The 8,084-nt window shown below is 38.1% G+C and overlaps 1 pseudogene; it reads left to right on the top strand.

Annotated features, from left to right (window-relative positions):
- Window positions 1-6,848: 6,848 nt before the first annotated feature.
- LOC102502402 (TATA box-binding protein-associated factor RNA polymerase I subunit D pseudogene) lies at window positions 6,849-7,667 on the top strand (annotated as a pseudogene).
- The last annotated feature ends 417 nt before the right edge of the window (window positions 7,668-8,084 follow it).

The following is an 8,084-nucleotide window of genomic DNA, read 5'->3' as shown; positions in this document are numbered from 1 at the left end:
CCCTACTGCTCTCCATTTTCTATTCAACAACCAAACATACCATTCAGCATTTTTTTCATTCAGTTTTTAAGAAGATTTGTCTTGGGGGCCAGCACTATAGCCTAATGATTAAGGCAGCCAGATCCCAGAGGGCTTAATAATGGTTCAAATCCCAGCCCTGATGGCTTTAAGAACAAGTAAGGCACATGTTCATGAGTGCTTGAATTCACAAAAGAAGAGAGAAATATTTTTTAATCTACAGAATTTCTGTTTGATTCTTTTTCAGTGTGTCTATCTCTTTATGGAGTTCCTACTTCAAGTCATGGAAGGATTTTCCCACCTCCAGGAATTGGTTGTCTGTTTTCACTTGCATCTCATTACATTTTGTTACAGTAAATATTCTGCATTTGTTTTCTGATGTTTTGGTGATCCATTGTTGGTGAGGAATTATTATGGTCCCTTGTGGAGGAAGTATTTCCTGGTTTTCTTTGATTTATTGGGGTTCTGCTTTGATATTTAGTCATCTGGTGATACATTCAATTACTCTTTGTGGAGTATGTTTCTGTAGGTGTGTGCTTGTGTCCTTCTTTAGGCTGTGCATTGGCTCTGTGCCAGTTTTCTTCCTCTGTGGTGAGTGGAAGTGTGGAATCCATAGGAGTTTTAGGTTCATGGTTTTGGAGGGGAGTTTCTTTCCTTTCACTGCTAGAAAGGTTGTAGGGAGAAAATTCCTCCAAAGTATCCTGTCTTTAGGTGTTTGATTCCTGTATACCCAAACCATTCTGCTCTCCGTGTGGATGGAAGTTGAGCTGAATATATAGAATGTAAGGAGGTAGACCATTTCATGAGGCATGCAGCCCCTCCTCCCCATCTGTAGTCTAGGTCAGGGTCCTTCATGGGGGCTTGGGCCTACCTGTTGCTCCTCCTATAAATTTACCTCTGAATCCGTCATACTTATTATAACATGTAATGTTGTCTAGTAAACAGTGACTATGAATCCTTGACTCTCTCCTTGACTATTTATAAGTCTGAGTTTTAGGCCAGCCTATGGTTTGGTGGTTAAAGCTACTGGGTCCTATATGGCCAATTCATGATTCAAGTTCCAGACCAGTGACTTGAGAATCACATTTAGAGTGAGAGTAAGAGAGAGAGAGAGAGAGAGAGAATACTGAAAACTCTAGAAGGAGGGAGAGAGCGGAAAAGAGATTATAAAGTGACCATTCCCCATGAGGGGTCCTTTCTCATTTTGCTCCCCCTCTCTTTCTCTCTTCCTATCGTTGGTGAGTACACACATCCTCTGACAAATTAACAAAAATGGTTAATTACTTTTTCCTTTAATGAGAGAACGGGGAGAGGGAACTCACATGAGTCAGAGAAAGAAATAGGTGTTTTCGGCAGGATCTTGCTGCCTTGAACCTGGGCCTTCACATTGCTGCAACCTTAGTGCGGTGAAACCCTCCCATTTACACTACCATGACTGGGCCTGTTTTCATATATGTGATCTCAGTTTTCACATAGGCTCTCTCTGATAACACTATTTAGACTAGCCTCCCTCTGTAAACTGTGTAACCACCTCTCACATTACAGTGTGACTGTCTCATGTAGAGATCAGTCACACCCTGTACTTGGTTTTGATCTGTTTGCTGCACAAGAGGCCATACTTCTTAGGACGGGGACTATATCCATTTTGATTATCCTGGTATCTCTGACACTTATCCATGTCTGACAAATAGTATACATCTAAGAAATACTGTAAATGGATGATTATTAGCAAAGCAACTTAATATTTTTTCTTTTTATTTAATATATAGTCATTTCAACTAATGTGCTATAAAGTTGGACTTAAAAATAAAAATTACCAGAGAGTGCATGTATTCATGAGAGAGAGAAAATTCCTCCCATGATATAATCCCTTCTTCTCCATTTCTCCTGTATTTCAGATTTGAGGCATGCACACACATGTGGCATGTGTGTGTGTGTGTTTTAATTTGTTAGAGGGTGTGAGAGAGACAGAGAGAGAGAGAGAGTAAGAAAGCACCACCCTCCCAGAGGGGATGCTACAGTCCCTCTTCTATTGGGATTTTGGGAAGGCATGCACATATGCCTGGTGTGCTTTCAAGTCACTGGACCCAGGACTAGAACTACCCAATTGGCCATGTGGTATCCAGTCATGTTAACTACCATACTACTGTCTTCCCTCAGTTGAATTTTCTATTTAAAATTTATTTCCTCCTTCTAAAAAATAATGTCAGTGACTTTTCTATATAATTGAAAACCAACTTTCTAAATTTTATTTTTTAATATACATTCTTAAAATCTTCATTTTTTAAATGCCAAAAGCCCATGTTTTTTTAAGAGTAACATTAATAATTAATAGATTATGAGTGAGTTTTGCTATAGGACACAGGTGCTTGTCAGAGAAAGACAGAGACCCAAAGTGAGAAATCACCCCCAAGGGGTGGCCATCCACAATATCTTTTCTTCATTTTCCTCTCAGGATTTTAAGCGTGCATGCAGGCACATGTACCTGGTGTGAGTTTCAATCCACCAGGTCCGGTACTTGAACTGTGGTCTACCATGTAAGAGTCCAACACCTTAGGCACTATGTCACCTACTGGTCCTGAGGGAAGGTACAATTTTTTAATAACTTTTCTAGGTTTATCCTGACAAAAATGGGCAGATACAGTACTCAAACTCAGGTAGAGCCTATATTATTATTTACTAATTGTGCTACCAAAAAAATACTACCTAAATCAAATTATTTTTTTTCTTTCTTTAGTTCTTTTTTATTTTTGTAATTGTTTGAGAGTACATGAACTCACCATAGACAGAAAGAGAGACAGAGAGAGGGAGAGGGCGCCCTGTGATAGTGTGTGGTCATTCTGAAATCTCTTCTCCTTAATCTCTCTATCCTCTTGGGATTTGGAGCATGCATGCCCATGTACCATAACGACTGCACCACCTACAGGTCTGGATTAGTCTGCGCTTTTTTGTTTTGTTTTGTTTTTGAGAGATTTTTGCTATAGGGAGGGTGCGTGCACTTGCCGGAAAGACAGAGAAACAGAGAGACAGAAAGCGAGAAATTACCCCCCCAGAAGGGATGGCCACGCTGCAATCCCTTCTCCATTCTCTTCTTGGGATGTTGGGCATGCATGCACACGCGCCAGGTGGGAGTTTAAGCCTCCGGGTCTGGGACTCAAACTGCGGTTGACTACATGGGAGTCCAGCGTCATAGCCATTATGCCCCTATTCTGTTTTTTAGTACTTAAATTAAAAGCATCTAGTTTACTTCTTTGATTATTATGCATTGTTTTATTCTTAAGTGAATGATTTCTTGCAAAAGAGTTCATCATTTAATGCAACCTATACAGAATAACTGAAAAAGAGTGATCCGAGGACAAATACTTTAAATTTAAAATCAGGTATGTATATATGATACGCTTTGTCTTATTTTTCCCCTTTAATCCTCATGCTTTATTTTGTTCTGTAAGAAGTTCAAGTACAGCAATAAAATTTATATGTGGCTACTTATTGACTATATTTACATGCACTTACAGAAATTATTCGGTGGTTGGAAGGGATATAAATGATAGCTTTGTTGAGTAGTCCCAGCACTCGGTGGCAGTTTCTCTGAAGTATGCTCTGTTCATTGCTCATAGCTTTGTTCCCTGGTATTCGTATTTGGTCAGACTGTAGGGCTTGAGGTTAATGCCCAGTGGACAGGTCTGAATGTACTTTCGATACCATCATTATAAGCTTGCTTACTTATAAGACACAGAACAGATGGAAGTTCCACCCCCTCCTTTGCCCAAGAGCCCTCAGGAAGATGGAAAAGGATGAATCAGTCCCTTGTTTGCAAAAAGTGTGACATTAATCATCCGACATCGTGAACCAGTAGACAGGTGTCATTTGTTTTTTAAAGTTATGCTATGTTGTTTGTGGAGCTGCATAAATCTTCAGGTTCTTTTAAAATAGTCTCCACAGGTACAGCAAATGGGAAGTGAATCTGTCATTCTTGAAAATGTTAAAGATCAGCAAGTGCAGAGTTACTATAGCGCTGACCTTCCTCCTTCATTACTGACTGCCAGAACTATAAGTGGAGAAAAGATTGAGGACGTAGAGACAATAGAGTGAACTTCATATCATGTCTGGAAAGGGTCACACTCATAAAGCACAGCATTTATTTAGGGATTTTTCCAGCAGTGTATTCAGGAGTACCAAGTAATATCTTTTTTTTTTTTTTTCCCCTGATCTCTTGTGTAAAGTCATATATTGAGATGTCATTTCTGAGTAATTTGTAACACAGTAATGCTTTAGCAGTAGAGAAATGCCCCTTAACAAATGAGAAGAGAACAGTTTTCAGAAAGAAAGGCTGAGTCAGTTGATCATTATTGGTTTTAATCACCCCATGATTTCAGGGACACTTTTAAATAGCCTAGGTTTGAGTCCAGAGCACACAGTTGTCATCTGAGAAACAAGTGTTCCAAATGTTGTCACGGTGACAAGGTTTTAGCCATTTGTATACTGTAATATTAAATTTGAAAATGTTTAGTTAGAAGAGAGAGGAATGGAAGAATAGATTTTCAGAAAGAATAATAGCTTCAAAGAATGTCTAAATTAGACTGGGTAGGTGGCAAGCATGCAGTGGGGCGTCTTATTGTGTCTTTGCTCAGTCATTTGAATAAACCTATTTCCTTTTTAAAATATTGTTAACTATGTAGATGAAAACTAGAGCACAATTATCTCATTGCGGGATAAAAGCAAACAAATCTGTATTTCCATAGAGATTGAGAGGCTGGCAACCAATTTTTCATCTGTGGCAGCAAAGGTCATCACGTCTGAGAAAATATCTAATATTTTTCTTTCACATTTTATCATATATATTTACAGCTCTGTTAATCACATGGCTATATATCTTTTAGAATGATAGATAGAAAATTTCTTTATAGCCCATGTTATTTTTGGATTAGTAGTCCAAAAACTTCTATGCTGTTTTGAACTTTTAGTTTATCTGATAGCATGCTTTTGGCTGCAACTTATAGAAACTGTGATTCTAATTGACTCATGCAATAAGGGAGTTTATCTCATACTTAACAGGAAGCTCAAAGGTAAAGCAGGCATTAGGGTTCTTTCATTTGGCTACTCAGCGATGCGTTCTATGTTGTTTCCTCTCTTTACTCTGCATCCCCCTATGTTTTGGTTTCAGTATACTGCAAGATGATGACAGTAGATAAACATTAATTCCAAATACCCAGTCACTTAGGAAGAAGTCATGTTATCTTATTTATTTCACTGAGAGGAAAAGTATTCCTAAAATCCTCAAGAAGCCAACTCTTCATACATCATTGGCAAAGGTTTCATCGTATGTTTCTTCTAGCAAGATACATAATATAAAAGAAAAATCAATATAGAAAAACCATACTGGAATAGGAACTGGAGTGTACTTGACTCTGTGGAGAAAGAGTAGAAATTTAAATAAAACCTGAGGTTCTCTTGGGAAGGATGGAGAAAGGGATTGGATAGAAAGTTGGCAGACAATAATGTGCATTATACAAGGTTGGATGTATGTGTCCATGTTAATGCTTACACATGTTAAGATGTGTACCAAATAGAAGATGATGCAAACATCAGTTATATTTGAAATGCATGGCAGGAATTTTTTCAGTCAACCCATTTGCCATACTGATTGCATGTATTTCTGTTAATATCACGATATGTCTCTTTATTATGGACCTTGTTAAATAAGTCTAGGTAAAAGCAGTGGGTTAGGCTATGTCAACCTGAGAGTAAAGATTAATTAGAACCTCGAATTGAAATCTGTTTATGTGGATACTAGTAAGTAGATATTAATGTGTGTAAATTTTATTTATGCGATAGATATTAAGCATATTTATAAATAATCAAAGCACCTCCTCTGCATTGTTTTTGGTGGAAATAATGTGACTTGTTACTTCTCAGAGGGTGATGTACTTTAGAATTCACTTGCCAATAACATCAAGAAATCTTTCTTCCTTCAGACACCACTTTGCTCCAATATATGTGTAGGGGTTCCTGGAAGCATCCTCCCATCTTTTTGAAAGAAGTCCATGCTGGTTTTGTTCCCTCCTGATATGCTAACTCCTGCTGTGAAAGAAAACTGGCTCTGACCAGGAGTCAGCATTGGGATCTGGGGAATAGGCCAGAATCTGCAACAGCAAATTAAAAAAATTAAAAGAAGATACTACTGCAATTCGAAAATGAAAGATAAGGACAACTCAATGTGGAAATATGTTCCAAGGAATTAAATAGGCGCCTATCACAATAGGGTAGACTAAAATTGAAGGTTCCAAAGTGGACTCTCTTGAGAGAAGTCCTGTTTCCCATGGACTAACTTCCAAGGGATTTCATGAGAACAGGGGCCTTTTGGGCACATTGCAACCTCAGCACCCATGTTTATGTATCTCCTGAATTACAACTGCTGTTTGGAGTCAGCAGGTGGTATGGTGGCTGGACTCCCACATAGCTGATGGCAGTTTGAGTCCCAGACCTGGTGGCTTGAAAAGCATTCCAGGTGCATGTGCATGTGTACCCAAAAACCCAATAGATTTGAAAAGAAGGAACTGGGGCATGGCCAACTCCCCTCTCCACCACCACCCCCACACACACCCCTATACACAGACACAGATAATTTCTCATTTTACCTCTCTTTGTGTCTCTTCAGTGAGCTCACACTCCCTATGGAAAAACAAAACAAAAAAACAAACAAAAAAACAAACTTAGAAAAAGAAAAAATGTTTTCTTTCCCCCTCTGGCACAGATGGTGTAGAAAACTAAAGCAAAGAGCAAGTGATGCATAAAACAGTCTTGGGAGGGATTTGAAGACTGCACCAGGAATGGATTTACCTGACTACAGGACATATGATTCAACTGCAGAATCTGCAAATCAAAGTGATAGCTCTTGGTCTGATAGCACCTTATTTAAAACATGCTCCTTCCTCACCTAACTAGAGGCAAAGGAACCCAATTCAAAAATCTGTTTATTCACCTGGAAGTGTTAAAGATCCATCAAGTGACTCATCTTTTCAACCCAAGTCATTGACTTTAAAAGCTATTTTTGAAAGATTCAAGGAAAAGAAATGAAAAATAAAAGAAAACCCAGTTCAACAGGAAGACCAAGGGGAAGACCAAAAAGAAGGAGGAACACCAAAAGGTCACAGATAAGTAAGAAAGGAGTTAGAGACAAAGGACATGTTACCATTTATAGAACCAGAGAATGGAAGAAAACCATTACTGTGGAGGAAATTTTAACCTTTGCACAAGCTGTTGCCAGAGGACTTTTTAGCTACATTGAAAAACTGAACTATGAACACCACCTCATGGAATTTTTCTTGAGTAAAATGAGTATTGGTGAAGATTTACCAAAAGATGATTTTGGTAGTCATAGATACAAATATTTGGAGGATGATGGATCTATTTATCCTAGTAAACAGCCGGTAGCAGAGGATAAGGCAATCAATCTTGAGCCTGATGATGAATGTGATACCAAGTTAGTAGACGATAATTGTTTCATAATAAATTCTGAATTCCCAATTCCATGTGTGTTAGAGCAAAAGAATTATACTAAAGAATGTACTTTGTCTAAAATGAGAGCTTCAAAGACCCAGGTCATTGGGCAGAAGACAGAATGGCCTGAAAAGAAGATAGGAACATGAATGGAAAAGAAGGTAAACAATACAGAAGAAACAGTGACATTTCATAGAAATATACCGGCCTCAGGATGAAGAAATTCTTAATTCACTCACCTTCTAAGTCTAATCTCTGAAAAAACGTTTATGAAAGAAAGTCTCAGAGAATAAGAACTAGTTAGAAAAAAAAAATCATTAAAAAAATTTTAAACACTATGGAAAAGGTAAGACGATATAACTTAATAATAAATAAGAGAAGGTTAAAGGAGAAACAACAAAAATAACTGCTACCCCTTTTTCCTACCTAGTGCTAAATTGAAACTATTTTGGCCTAAAACAGCCACTGTACTCCCACACTTTGATTCCTATAGATAAGCCAAAATCAGATATGTTAGGCTGCTTTTCTGAGCTGGTTGCTAGGTTATAGCCAATCACAACAGCTAG

This window comes from Tupaia chinensis, unplaced genomic scaffold, assembly GCF_000334495.1.
Source record: "Tupaia chinensis unplaced genomic scaffold, TupChi_1.0 Scaffold148134_1, whole genome shotgun sequence".
Classification (NCBI taxonomy): domain Eukaryota; kingdom Metazoa; phylum Chordata; class Mammalia; order Scandentia; family Tupaiidae; genus Tupaia; species Tupaia belangeri.
This window is presented reverse-complemented; position numbering and strand designations above follow the sequence as displayed.